Genomic DNA, 13,621 nt, shown 5'->3' with positions numbered 1-13,621 from the left:
CATGAATATGCTTTGCACCTGATCAAATATTCTGATCAAAGATTTGGGCAACATGTTCACTTTAGATATTATATCTACAATCTTTTGATGATACATCGATCCCAGCAATCAGCTGTTGTCTTCATTAAGACTAATCTACAAGATAGTCTTCCACAAAATCTTCATGGTCTAAAGGAACACTTACAAAAGACACCATCAAGTGAATTACCAAATCATATCATGCGATATGCAGCCTCATTGCGTGGTACACGAGCATTTTGGAGCAAGTCTCGACATGACCTTACATCAATGATAGAACAGTTAGGTGCACCTACACTATTCTTCACCTTAAGTTCAACTGATACAAAATGGCCAAACTTGCATAAGTTATTGCCAAAAACAAAGTCACCTGCTATACCCAACACCAGAAGACAATTTACTGAAAATTTAGTCAATAATCCCCACATTACAGCTTTATACTTGCACTTAAGATTTCAAATCTTTCGTGATGAAGTCAATGTCAAAGAATTGAAAATCATTGACCACTGGTACATATATGAATGGAAACACCGAGGATCTGTACATATACATGGATTTATTTGGTTGCCAGAAGCACCAAATGTTGATAACCTTGACTGGTCAGATCATGCAAGTATCCAATCAGTTAAACACTTCTTTGACCAGTACATCACAGCCTAGAACCCATCTCCTGAAGAAGCTCGCTTGAACAGGCAATATATGCCTGCAATTTCAGATCCATGTCTTGTAGATACAGAGGTCATATCCAAGTCGGATCCTTGCACTGATTATACTGAGTTACTCAATGTTTTTCAATGACATACAAAGTGTGTAGAGTATACCTTCTTGAGGAAAAAAAACTCAACCCTTCAATGCTGCTACAAAGCTCCTTGGCATGAACAACCCGAATCCTCATTGATGTTAGACCACAACAATAACCCATCATACAAACCAGCAAGGAATGATGATCATCTGAATGTACACAACCCAACAATACTCACCATATGGAGGGCTAATGTTGACTGTCAGCCTGTCTGCTCCAAAAAAACAATTCTACAATATATCTCAAAGTACGCATCCAAAACTGAACAAAAGTCAGAAAGTTATATTGATATTTTGAAACTTATAGTTGAATCAACAAATTTAGATGATACTATTCTCTTAGCATACCAAAGACTCCTCATGGGAATTATTGCTGATAAGGACATTAGCGCACAAGAAACTTGTCACATGCTGCTTAAACTCCCATTGATATCTTGCACACACCAATTTGTAACACTTAATGTTGGTAAAAAAATCTTTCAATGCATAGCTAATTGTGATGAAGAATCTCAAACCTCAATATCCTACATCTCAAACTACATGAAATGACCATTACAATTAGCAAACCCGACTCTGCTTCATTTAGCCCAGCTATATACATACTCTGACCAACGCAAATCATGTAAATGGATGAAAAGAAAGCTACCCGCAATTGTAAATGTCTACCTACAACACAAATCTTTACCTTTAGAAGAGGACAACAGTTTTGAAAGTTTCTGTTGGAGTGAATTGCTTCTTTACAAACCATTTCAAATCATTCCTCTACATATAGGGAACTCAACTGAAGAAATTATCATAAATTGGAAAGATCTTCAAAGTACAGATTACATCCAGTGGCATGTAAATCATTTTGAAGAACACATTACCACAGAAAATGGTGAAGAGCTACAACCAGAAGATATTCGTCAATCAACTCATGAAGATCTGTACGAATGGGAATTCTTGTCACAAATGGGAGCATCAAACAACTTTGACGTTGTTTCACTTCAAATGCTTGGCAAACATGATTTTGATCTACAATTTGATTGATCTACAATTTGATTGGACTGCTTCTATACCCGATGAACCACTGCATTCAAAAGCATCTCACTTTATTTTTACAGAGAGAAGCCAAGGAACAGAACTTGCATTCTTCACCATTACGATTAATCATTCAAGGCACAACAGGCACTGGAAAATCATTTCTTATTGACTGCATACACAGACAGTTAAATTCAAATTCAGAACATGCACAATACCCTTTGCTTGTACTAGCACCAATAGGTGTTTCCGCATATAATATCCAAGCAACCACAATCCATGTTGCCCTTCGTATACCCATTCAAGAATACAAACCCTTAACAGGCCATTCCCTATTAATGTTTCAAGAGCAATGCAAACACTTACATTACATTTTAATAGATGAAATGAGCTTTGTTGGCCCTCAATTACTCATTAAGATTGATAAAAGCTTGTGAGAAGCTTTTCCCAGCAGACAACATGAATCATTTGCAGGTATCTTAGTCATTTTGGTTGGTGATCTTGCACAGCTTCCCCCAGTTATGGATAGGCCATTATATGCATCTCACTCAATGGCACTGGCTCTATGGCACACATTCAATACTGTTGTGACCTTGGATATTCTATTTCGTCAACAAGGCACAAGTTCTTCACAGATAAGATTTCATAAAATATTGCTTAATATCCGCAACTCAATACCATTGCAAACAGACTGGGAATCCCTGCAGTCGCGGTCTACCCATTCTTTGACACATGATGAGAATAATCACTTCGGCCAATAGAAGCATTTGTTAGCGACAAACGTGGCTTCAAGTGCACACAACATAAAAATGTTAACACAATTGCACTCACCCATTGCACATGCAACAATGATCATTGCACATCAAAGAGATAAGCAGGCACACCATGAAGAACAACTAGCATTTGAAATTCTTCTTTCTATAGACTAGGAAATTATGCTTATTGCAAATTTATGGATAGAAGTTGGCCTTGTAAATGGTGCTTTGGGTCAAATCAAACAAATTGTCTACGATGCAGCTTCCAAACCACCTGATTTGCCAAAATATATCGTTGTTCTTTTCGAACATTATACTGGGCCTTCATGGGATCCACAAAATGCAAAACATGTCCCAATTCCACCAATCACTAGAGGAAACCACACACAAATTCCACTAGAAATGGCATGGGACATTACTATTCACAAATCATAGGGGCTGACATTAAACTTTGCCACAGTTGACATCGAAAAATAGAGAAACAAGGTCTAACATTCATAGGCTTGTCAAGAGTAAAAGCAATTGAACACCTACATATACAACCAGCCTTCACCTACCAAAGGTACTCCCGATTGAAAGGTGCAGCATCAACAGTATTATGAAAGGCAGAGGAAGCCCACTTGTTGCAGCTATCGCACAACACAGAACAAACATACCTATAGAATGAGCAACATCAGGTATACAAATCACATCTTCATTATGTTTTCATGTATTGTATATCTTCTATTCAATGTATCAACACAAAACAATATTTCTACTTTTTCAGGATCAACAACACGACTATTGTCTGTGGAAGTGAAGAACCCTTTTGCATGTCCCAACTCTGCAACAAAAAGGTACACACCTAACACCCACTTCCTATTCAACTACTACAAAAGGCAGAGGAAGCTCGCTTGCTACAACTTTTGCACAACACAAAACAAACATACCTACAGAACAAGCACAATCAGGTATACAAATCACATCTTCATTATGTTTTCATGTATTGTATATCTTCTATTCAATGTATCAACTATTTTGTATCTTTCAACAAATTTTTCCCCTCCTATTTGCCAAAACTTGTTTCTCATACATTCTTATTTATCACAGCTTCCAATACACTTTTAGTCTGCAAGGCACTTGTTCACTTTCACACATATAATGGTTTCTGATGCTATTTACTCACTGTATCACTCTTTACAATTGGTAAGTATTATACTATTTATCATTACCTACCTTTCCTCATTAACATTCCTTTACACCTTCAAGTTCTTTTCATTGAATAATTGAGCTTTCAGTAAACAATAGCATCATATGAATATAACAATTATAAATTTTTGCCACTTGTTCAACGCATTTAATATTCCCTAATGATGTACTAATACAAGATTCTTCCTTTGTTTATTTTCTTTAACTGCACCTCTTCCGTTTCATAGGTATTATAGTTTGTGAAGGTTAGCTTTCAGAAAGAACAACATCCAATACACCAAGCTCATTTATTTGAAGGTATGTAACACTCTTCAGTCTGTTGTTTAACTGTTTGTGGGGTAAATCTTTTCAGATTACAAAATACTCTTAGGTAGATAACTATATCATTACTGAATAGCACCAAATGCAGCAAGGTCATTGCTTTAACGGTATGTAAACCTTACTCACTTGTTCAATAGATTGATTTTCCAACGTCTGCTTGCAAGCTTCTTACTTTGTTTACATTGTTCAACTATCCATGGACATGTTAACTTATACACGTCTTATGCTTTCTCAAGGTTTTGAATTTATACCTATTATTCAATTCAACATTAACTGCCTTCTCTCTTTAACACCCCTTCACGCTTTCAGGTTCTCTTCATTGAACAATTCAACTTTCCATAAAGAACAATAGGTAAATCTTTTCAGATTACAAAATACTCTTAGGTAGATAACTATATCATAACCACTTGCAAAAATTAACTTGCTTTCACTTCTTAAACCAAATTTGATTATTATTTTCATTAAGTTCTCTGCAGAAAAGCTCTCTCACAACAAACAAATACTGACATGAATCATACAAGAGATTCCAATTTTGCAATTACACATCCATAAGGTATTATATTACTAAAAAATACTAACTTTCAAATTTTCAACCTTTTCAAAGTATTTAACTTCACCAAACTTACATGTTGCCCAGATCTAACTTATATAAATGAAACAATGATGTAGGTCTTTCAACATATACATCACATGGAATTCAACAAAAGGCTATATAACATGTTGCTCTTACCAGCATGGGGGATGGAGGGTGGATAACAACAATACTTTGGGTCCAACAAAAAAAATTGGTTGGGAATAATATAGCCTACAAAAAAAAATGTAAAACAATATTCATGACATTTTCTTCAAGTACATCATGCTGCATACACCAGCATGGGGGATGGTGGGTGGAAAATTTTCAACTTTGGGAACAACCATTGGTTGGGTTATGTACACAAAATTTATCTTACTGTACAATTAACTTTTTTAATTTAATAACATTTTGTTATTCAGTTATACAATACAATATCTTCTCAATATCACAACTATATCACATCTACTAACATATTGCCTTAACAATCAGACTTATCGGCCTCCTGTTGCAAGCACTTCCCCTGCAACTGCTAGTTATACATGGGTACCTAATATGGCCTAGTAGTTGAAACTCATCTTCGCATACTTTTTCATTCTCACAAAGTTGCACTTAATGAGGGTTGATGGTATGAATTACAGTATTACCTAACTTGTTCCACTATTTGGTCATTTTTAGACTTTATCATTCAAGTTTGCTTAGGGTATGCATACGATATTTATCAATTTATCTCATTAGTTGATAGGCTAGGTGAAGGGTACCAATAGTGGACACCTTTTTGTCAATCCAACCCCCCAGTAGTAGATTGTAAAACCCAGCATGGCAACATAGAAGCTCTTAAAGAAAATAGGAACACCTAGACAGAGTAAAATTGTCTTTCGTTATGGTTTCCATCATCAATTCAATTAACGACAAAAGATTGGTAACAGTTTCTAGACTCTACGAGACAAGGTGGAGCATGAAATTTTCAATGAGAAAACCTTTTTCTCCATCTTCCCTACACTGTTCTAAAAACCACTCCATTAATGCACTCGATGATCTCAAAAAATCAATGTCGCAGAAGAATTTGTAAGATCACTTCACCATCATACTATAGAAAGCCACACCTCCTTGTTGAAGAATGTCTGCCAATTCCAGAACCCAACACACTAGGCCCTATGATGGTTTCCATAGCTCCAACACAAGAAGAAACCCTATCGGACATTTAGTAATTTCTCACAATACCTTTCCATAGTTGTCTGCGTAGAGACATAAGCTTAACAAAATAGTGATCCAAAACCACCAGGCTTCTCTGCTTGCACCGCACAAGATGCACACACACTTGTTAGGGCTTGTTTGCATTATCATTCAAAGTAAATAGAAATACATCACCGATTTCAAGATCCAGAAGGCTTGTGATTAATTTTAAACCACTATCGTATTTGAAATTCACATCCTGCGAAGTGCCATCCAACTTAATGAAGCCAAAATTCTCATTCGCATGTAAAGCCAAAATCTCTCCAACTTGTAACTTGGCTGCCCTCTCTCCTTGTTGCCTGCTTCTAGTCCCCTATCTTCTTCTTGGGCCTCAAAACCTTCCTCTGCCATTATTCATCAGGTTAATTGTTTTTTATTAGAAAAACAATGTTAATAAGGGCGCTGACCCTTAACATAGTCAAAAACTATCAACGATACCAAAAGATAAGGGTGTTGTCCCTTAAAACGACAGCTCAAAGGCAATAAGAAACATCAAAATAGGGGAGCAAACCCCAAAAAAACACAATCGCATAGTCCAAAACCTGTCAAATCGAAAACACCAAAAAAAAACCCATATGGCTTCCATCTCCATTTTTCATTATGGTAATTGTTATTTTTTATGTGGTAATGTTTCATGGATGTTGGAGAATTAAGTGAAGGCTGCAAAAAAATGTAATTTGTTCAAGGGCACATAGGTGCATAATGAGTCATATCCTCTTTATGAGGCTGCTAGGTGTCCTTATATTGATAACACGTTGTCTACCCCAACATTAATAACAATAATATCTCTAATTGAAATTTCAATCCGAAGTTTGGATATTCATATGGTAGAGTTTACTATTCTCATGGTTGGTGTTCATTTAGTTGTCAATCCAGGAACGTAAAACTTGAAATGGGTCTGCAAGATATATGCACTAAACTCCTTGAATGATTATTCTCAATTACTGGAAGAAAGGTAGGAATAAAAATCAGAAAGACTAAATGAAAGCTTTTCAAAATTCTGCTGAAATTAATTAATGGAAATAACAGGAATAACATCGTTCTGCCTTGGCTGCAGGAACAGTCAAAGGATCTGTTTCCAGTGGCTGTAGGAACATCCTAGTCATGAACTTCTACTGCAACTAAGTAAAAACTAACTTCAATAATCATAAACATGGGATCACTAACCAAGTGTGTCCCCTTGGATGAATGATATCAAACTCTCAGTAAAGAACTCTTAACAGATCAGAATAACATGTTTTTATTCATTTCTTCCTGAAAGATAATTACATATCCAAAAGATGAAAATCTAGAATACGTGACAAAAACTGCTCAATCCTTTTCCATTCTATCTAACACTCATAAAAGAAGGGAGAGTTTATTAAATACGTCGGGTTCACCATTTAATGTAGCGTAGAAATTAGGAATCATCAAAACAAGTAGATCAATCAAAACATAAGATATGATAACTCAATCAAAAGAACACTCATTGAAATGAACCTAATTCTAAGCACACTCAATAGAGGTATGAAAACAAAGCATCTAAAAGAGAATATCATGCAAACCATATAACAATTCGGATGCTTCTTCCATGCGGCTCCATTGTTGTTCTTTCCTCTTCAATGGGTTTGTGGATCTCACCTAAAACTGCTCACACAATTGAAAGCAAGATTTGATGAAAAGTTCAAGAGTACTAGAAGCGTAAGTTCGGTAGTTTGATTGAAATTCGGGATTCAAGGATTAAGGATTCGAAGGATTCGAAGGGTCAAGGGATTAAGAATCAAGGGATTCAAGGATTATTAGGGGATTTGATTGAAGAAAATCATCCAATTTATAGAGAAATTGGAGAGATGACAAGATTAGCATGATAGAGATTTTGAATAGAAATTCAAATCAATAATAGCAAAGTTATGACATGTTGCTATGCAAAGGGGCTTATGACAATTTTATGACAGATTTTATGACAAATTGCTATGTCAAGACAAATTCTATGACAAATTGCTATGTCAAGACAAAACTCTATGACAAATTGCTATGTCAAGAGTATGACGCATGAAGCACACAAATAGGGAGAACTAGAGACAAGATAATTAGGTGGAAATTGCAATTAGGAAATTAGAAAATAGGTGGAAATTAGAAATTAGGAAATAATGAAAATTAGAAATTAGGAAATTAGAAAATGAGAAAATTAGGTAAATTAATTAATAATCTTTCATTTATTAATTAATTCACAAGAGGAAGAATAATTAGCCAATTAAATAAAGATTTCATTGTAATGAGAAGACTTAGGATAAATAAATAATTTAGTAATCCTAAAGGAAGAGATGACACATTAGGTTTAAATGAATAAATCATAAAACCTTGGAAGATGAATTAGAAATGCGAGAATGACAATTAGGTCTTGACAAAGGATAGTTGATATCGATTCGATCATGATTTTGGATTGATAAATGACCAGTGTTAATAAATGATTTGATTGAGATTGGTTGACAAAAATCAATGACAAATTGACCAAATTGACATGATTGAAAAGGACAAGGATCGATGACAAAACAGATTGCAAGATGACAAGATTGAAAATGACCACGATCGATGACAAATCGATCGCAAAATGACAAGATCGACAATGACCACGATCGATGACAAGATGATTGAAGAATGTAGAAGAATGACTCGATGTTCGCAAAATGATAAAAATCAAGTGCGTGACATAGGAGAAATGTTACTGCGATGCAAAAACCTAAAATGAGGCAATGTGCAAATGTTAAAGTATGACTTCGCAAGCGTTGACCATTTTTAGGTGTCTACAGAAAAGACAAACTACAATGGATAGCTACAATTACGCCCAAAAGAAAAGGCGGATCACTGCCAGATGAAGGGGATAACAGAGAGCTTGGTTGCAGGAACTGTGGATCTATAACCGAACCACAATCCTTGCATGCCAAAGAGATATTTTACAGATTAAACATGCACTGGAGTTAAACTCCCATGGTGAAGTACAACTACTTTGATTATGCCATAGATCGCGCTTGCTTGAATCTCCTTCAATTTGACCTCCATCTCTCTGGCGTGATTCTCCAGTCCTTAGGCGTGAAAGAGAATTCTTCACTGCAACATCAATTATTACCTGCACTAAAACAGAAACAATATACAAGGACACACATATGTATCTTACTTTAACTAATACATTCATTAACTCACATATGAAATCATCCTAAATAATCCGCATATCACAAAGACAAACCATTTGGCTGCAAGAAGAAATTGGCAAGGTTCAAACATGATTTCTTAAGTTCCATTTTTAAAACATGGATTACATATAGTCAATGCACAATATTTTACTATCATAATGCAACCCAAAAGATACCAAAAAACCTAAAAGTCCCGATAAAAACATGTCAATACACCGACTTATCATGCCCCCCAACTCTAAGGGTGTGTTGCTCCTGCAGAAAAAGGAAAATTTCTAACTTTTGCTGAGACTCTGAAATCACCCATAGTGTTCTGTCTGGTTCCCTTGGAAGGAAAACTCCAGTAAAATCCCTTCATTTCCTCCAACCTGGACCATCTAGCTGTTTCTTCAACATTCACATCATAATTCTGTTCTGTTGGTTGGCATGCCAAAAGTGGCCACATTAGGATAGGAGGTTGAAAGATTAATGGTAACCAATTATTGGATTTCTCCCTTCCTAGCTGTATATATTTGGAGGCTTTCTGTATAGCTGCATGAAAATTTTGCAATGAATAGGGTTCTCCCAGTTTTAGATGATCTGGTAGATGATTCTAGCATTGAGTTAGTCCCTCTAGTGTTGTTATCCTGTGGGTTTGAACTAATTGCTCAAATGCTTGATATACTTCATCTCTCATTAGAAGTACTATCTTTCTAACATCATCTCTTATTAACAACTTTTGTCAGTCATAATACAAAACTCTGGGTTCTTCTGCTTCCCTCCTCAATGGCAATGGACAGTCAAGTTCCAGTTTTTCAAACTCCCTGGCTTGTGGTCCTATAATCATTTCATTTTCTATCCATGATATTAGAGCTTTGAGATGAATATCCCCAATGTATAACAAGGGATTCCATTCTCTGTCTTGGGGCACAACATAATTATGTAAATATAATTCACATAACAGGTTCTTTACAGAATGTGGGGAGGTTTGAAAAGCATGATAGAATTCCTCAAGTGTTTCCAAGGATGGGCTAAGGTCCCTTACTATGCGGCTTAATCTAAAATTCAGATACCGTTCTTTCAAGTGCACTGCATAAATTCTTGGGGGAGCTCTACACTGCATTATCTCGAGAACCATACTATAGATTTCTTCTACCTTAGTCTCCAATTCTTTAATTCTATTGTCTTTCTTCTTGTTCTCCTAACATACACTTTTGAAACAAACGTAGGAGTTCTTGTTTTTGTCCGACGCCTCTTGGTTGTAGGAGGAATATGCACTTCCTGCGGCCGAACAACAAATTCTTCACCTGACTCCTCCTTTTCTAATTCTTTTCCTTCCCTCTACAAAACAGGTGAACCTCCTTGAAGAGAGGTAGAGGGTTGTCCTTCAGTTAGCCCTGCTTCAATATTTTCTTCTAAAATTATTGCAGCTCCTTCAGCAACTAACAAACCCTCATCTTCACTGGAAAGATCTTCTGCAGCTATCCCTTCTTGAACCAAAGGATTATCTTCAACAGGGGCTTCATCTACCCTAAATTGCAGAATATCTTCAAACACACCCCATTCCACCTATGAAACATCTCTCAGGGACCATTGTACCAACAACTTCACCAGTCTGTGATGGCTAACAGAGCGATTGCCATATTTTTTAGTCTCCTTAGCACTTATAGAAATGAGATGATACAAGAAATTTGGGACATTAACTCGTCGGTTATGACGCAAATGACTGAGTACCTTGAAGTGAGGCGAGTGGAGATTTGAGTACTGTCCTTCATAGGTGATATATTTCATGATATATAGAGCTACCTGAGGCCAGTGTGCTAGCAAAGAAACCCTTCTATTTCCTTTCCTATCTACCATTAAGGGTGTGTCTGTAGGAATTGTGAACTCTGCCCTGGCACTCCTTGCATCCTTCAATTCTGGAAAGAGTTCTCCTTCCTGCAACAACCCTGTGACCTCTGCAATTCTCTGCTCTGTAGCAATTACCCTCAACCCATTAACTGTAGCTTCTCCTTCATCAAAAGAATGCATAAACTCCGCAGCTATTTCGTCATTGAAATCCCTAATCTTCAAGAAATACTCTAGCTAGCTGTGGTTTTGGAAATAGTGCACACAGACAACATCCTGCAACAACCCTTCATGTACAGTCGGTTCATGGTGAATCAAATCACCTCCCATCTTTTACTCTGATACTTCAGCAGCTTCACCAAAATGTTTGAAAGATTCCCAAAAGTTAAAATCTACATATCTAAAATTAGGCGGCAGAACTTATTATTCACTCACGTGAAATAATAATCATCATAAGTAATGTCAGTTAGGAAATCAGTTCGGGATAATAAATCTTACTGGGAAAAAGGACCATAAAGTACACCCCCCAACTTAACCTAGCACGTGTCCACACAGGCCGATAAGATGTCGGGTTTGAAGTGGATTAAAACAGGATTAAAGTCATAATGAACTAATAAATGCAAAATTAAAATAAAGTACAATATACAAATACCTGCAATTGGGCGAAAATGATGGCGAAATGAAATGAAGTGATAGATAAGAAAGTGGGATGGAATGTAGTGGATAAAACTTTATGTACAGAGAACAATATTTCTCATGGAAATATCTGATTATGATACGGTAAATAAGTTCACTGCAAAAGCTGCAAAAACATCACCTTTATTAACATGCCCAAGTGCAACAGGAAGCTCATGAATTGTTACCGAATCATTATCAGTTACTGCAGGAATATCACCAGTTGCTGCAGGAACTTGTGTTTCTTTTTTAGGAGCAAACTGCTGCAGAAACTCTTCTCTAGTAGCCGGCTTGTGATAAAGGCGTAGTCAGTGTCCATTCACTAAAATTTTGAATCTAACAGCATCTATGGTGGACAACCGAACTGCTCCATTATGAAAAACTTCTTCTATCTCATAAGGACCCAACCACCTTGTTTGGAGTTTTCCCTGAGCATCCTTATATCTGGAATCATACAAGAGTGCCCAATCACCAACTTTGAATTTCTTTTCTCTGATATACTTATCATGCCATCTGGCTCTTTGGTTTTGAATCAACTCTGTCTGTTGAACAACTATTTTTCTCCATTCATCTAAAGCATTTAACTGTTGAATGCGTTCCTTTTGTGTTTCAGATAATGTCATATTCAATTGTAGAGCTGTTCTCAAGGTTTTATGCTCAAATTCAATAGACATCATTGTTGTTTTGCCATAGACCATCTCAAAAGGTGTGAATCCAATTGGTGTTTTCTAGGTTGTTCTATATGCCCAAATTGCCTCTGAAAGTCGATTAGACCAATCTTTCTTGTGGATAGACACTATTTTTGTAAGAATACCTTCAAGTTCTCTGTTGGTAACCTCTACTTGACCATTAGACTGTGGATGGTATGGAGTAGATTTCTTGTGTCTTATATTATATTCATTGACCAAAGCTTTTATCAATGTTGATGTAAATTGAGGTCCCTGATTTGAGACAATTTCCCTGGATACTCCATACCTTGTAAATATTTCCTCATATAGAAACTCAGCTACTTGCATGTTGCATAGCTTTAGCTTCTAGCCATTTTGTCACATAGTTTGTACATACCAAGATATAAGATTTTCCATTAGAAGGTGGATCAATGGGGCCAACAAAATCTAATCCCCATTTATCAAATGGTGTTACAGATATTTGAGGATATAGAGGCATTTCATCAGATTTTGTAGGTCTGCCCATTCGTTGACACCTATCACACTTCCTTGTGTACTGAGTTGCATCCTTGTGTAGTGTAGGCCAATAATAACCAGTATTGAGTATTTTCAATACTATCCTTTTGGCAGTAAAATGACCTCCACATGTTTCATCATGACATGCATGCAAGATGTCATATGTTTCATCTTCTCTGACACATCTTCGCATAACTTGATCAGGTCCAGTATAGAATAGAAAATCAGTAATCCATGAAAAATTAAAACTTTTTTCAACTAATAACCTTCTTTCCTTAGGAGAAAAAGAAATTGGCATCTTAACTGCAGCTAAATAGTTGGCAATATCAGCATACCAAGGTGTATGAGCCTGTATGAGAAATAAATGTTCATCTAGAAAAGTGTCATCTATTATTATAGAGTCTTCCTGCAATTGAAGTCGTGAAAGATAATCTGCAACAACATTACACTTCCCTGGCTTATCAATAATTGTGATATCAAATTCCTGCATCAACAATAACCAGCAAGCCAGTCTACCGGTGATTAATGGCTTATTCATAAGATATCTAATTGCAGTATAATTTGTATGCACAAATATTGGATACCCTATAATATAGAGTCTAAACTTGTTAAGGGCATATATAACAGCTAGCATTTCTTTTTCAGTAACTGTATAAATCAATTCATGTCCTTGCAAATTCTTACTGATATAATATATGGCATTTTCCAACTTGTCAACTTTCTGTCCTAACACTACTCCTATAGCATAATCAGATGCATCAGTATGGATTTGAAATAGTAGAGACCAATTAGGTCCTTTAAGAACGGATTCCTGAGTCAAAGCATGCTTAGGCTTTAAAAAAGCTTCATTGCATG

The 13,621-nt window shown here is 36.1% G+C and overlaps 1 pseudogene; it reads left to right on the top strand.

Annotated features, from left to right (window-relative positions):
* Nucleotides 1-219: 219 nt before the first annotated feature.
* The window catches only part of LOC131031305 (protein trichome birefringence-like 43), a 31,750-nt pseudogene continuing 18,348 nt past the window's right edge, over nucleotides 220-13,621 (top strand).

This window comes from Cryptomeria japonica, chromosome 5 (genome assembly GCF_030272615.1).
Source record: "Cryptomeria japonica chromosome 5, Sugi_1.0, whole genome shotgun sequence".
NCBI lineage: Eukaryota > Viridiplantae > Streptophyta > Pinopsida > Cupressales > Cupressaceae > Cryptomeria > Cryptomeria japonica.
Note: the sequence above shows the minus strand (reverse complement) of the source record. Positions and strands in the feature narration are given on the sequence as shown.